Below are 2,201 nucleotides of genomic sequence, written 5' to 3' on the forward strand. Positions count from 1 at the left end.
ATAGATAGATAGATAGATAGATAGATAGATAGATAGATAGATAGATAGATAGACAAACAGTCCTGGTGTGATGCCTCAAGGTCAGAGGTCTTACAGGGTCACAGCGAGTTGGAACCGACTCAACAGCACTTAACAATAATATATAGAGAGAGAGTCCTAGTGTGGTTCTGTGGGTTAATTAACCATCTGCTCCTAGTAAACTCTATTCAGGGTTGCTAAAACTAGTGAGTTCTTCCAGTAAAACATTAGTTTCTTGAAAAAATTCAATTGGCATTCCATTCACTTCTGGAGGCTTGGTTTTCACTAATGTTTTCAATGAAGCATAAACTTCCAACTTCCTCCCTCAATACCATCTTTTCAGTGAAGTTATTCAGTATTTCTTCAATCTTCTTTTGGTGCTTCATGCATCATTTAATATTCTGCCAATACAATATTTCAATATTGCAAGTTGACACTTGAATTTTTTCATGTAATGGCACTTGACCACAACAAATATATATCACTATCTTTGCCATTTCATATCTTAATTTTCTACATAAAACCTTTTAAAATGACTTTTCTTCTGTGACCTAACGCAGGAATAAAGACTAAAAAGTATATGTCTCTGGTTTCCTGGGGAAGTCCAGATAAGTTTAAAAAAGAAATAGATACTACTAACTATTTTTAAGCATTAAAAAACTGAGCTATGATGAAAATCTACCTATTATTTTTTTGTAAACCAAGAAAAGCACAGATGTCAATACTAAATAACAATTGATAAAAATCCAACCTGTGGCTGCTACTGCCACGACACAGTCTGCGAGCCAGCATCCCCCTGCCAACTGCTCTGCAGCATTGGAGGACATGAACAAGTACAGCAACAAAGAGGAATTTGCAGAGGGATCCAAGATAAACTCAAGCAAGAATCAGCAGGACGATGGCAAAATGTTTATTGGAGGCTTGAGCTGGCATACAAGCAAGAAAGACCTTCCTGAGCATTTGTCTCAATTTGGAGAGGTTGTAGAATGCACAATTAAAACAGATCCAGTCACTGGATAGTCAAGAGAATTTGGATTTGTGCTTTTCAAAATGCTGCTAGTGTTGAAAAGTTTTCAGTACTGAAAGAACACAAACTGGATGGCAAATTAATAGACTCCAAAAGAGCCTAAGTTTTTAAAGGGAAGGAACCCCCCAAAAAAGGTTTTTGTGGGTGGATTGAGTCCAGATACTCCTGAAGAACAAATTAAAGAATATTTTGGTGCATTTGGAGAGATTAAAATATTGAACTTCCCATGGATACAAAAACAAATGAAAGACGAGAATTTTGTTTTATCACATATACTGATTAAGAGCCAGTAAAGAAATTATTAGAATGCAGATATCATCAAATTGTGTCTGGAAAGTGTGAAATCAAAGTTGCACAGCCCAAAGAGGTATATAGACAGCAACAACAACAACAGAAAGGAGGAAGAGGTGCTGCAACTGGTGGGAAAGGTGGTGCTAGGGGTCATGGACAAGGTCAGGGCCAAAACTGGAACCAAGGATTTAATAACTGTTATGATCAAGGATATGGAAATTACAATAGTGCCTATGGTGGCGATCAAAACCATATTGGCTATGGCGGATATGATTATACTGGGTATAACTGTGGGAACAATGGATATGGACAGGGATATGCAGACTACAGTGGACAACAAAGTACGTATGTATGGGAAGGCATCTCTAGGGGGTGGCAATCACCAAAACAATTACCAGCCATACTATGGAGGACATTGAAGAAAACAGGAGGAGATGCTAAAGTAACCCATCTTAGAAGGACAACTTTGAAGACTGGTCTTCTGTTGATCTAAGATGACTTTTTGTAAAAGACTTTTTAGTGTACAAGACACAATTGTGTCCAACTGTATATAGCCAGTACTTAGTTTTCTTTGTTTTTACTTTGTCCTGTGCTTTCTTTGTTTTGACTCGATGTGGATTTGTGTTTACACAAGCTTTATTTGTATGATTTAATGTTAAACCTCAAATAAATGCTTCCTTATGTGCAAAAACAAAATAAATCCAACCTTGTGGTCTAGTGCATTATCCTGCAGCACCAGACTAGGGCTCATATGTACATTTTGTTGTAGGTAAGTGCCATCAAGTCGGTACCAACTCATAGTGACTTTATGCACAGCAGAATGAAACACTGCCCTATCCTGGGGCCAACCTCACTATTGTTGCCA

General features: G+C 37.6%; 1 pseudogene; it reads left to right on the forward strand.

Moving 5' to 3' along the window:
* Window positions 1-780: 780 nt before the first annotated feature.
* Window positions 781-1,755, forward strand: LOC102828655 (annotated as a pseudogene).
* Window positions 1,756-2,201: the final 446 nt, after the last annotated feature.

This window comes from Chrysochloris asiatica, unplaced genomic scaffold, assembly GCF_000296735.1.
Source record: "Chrysochloris asiatica unplaced genomic scaffold, ChrAsi1.0 scaffold00745, whole genome shotgun sequence".
NCBI classification, from domain to species: domain Eukaryota; kingdom Metazoa; phylum Chordata; class Mammalia; order Afrosoricida; family Chrysochloridae; genus Chrysochloris; species Chrysochloris asiatica.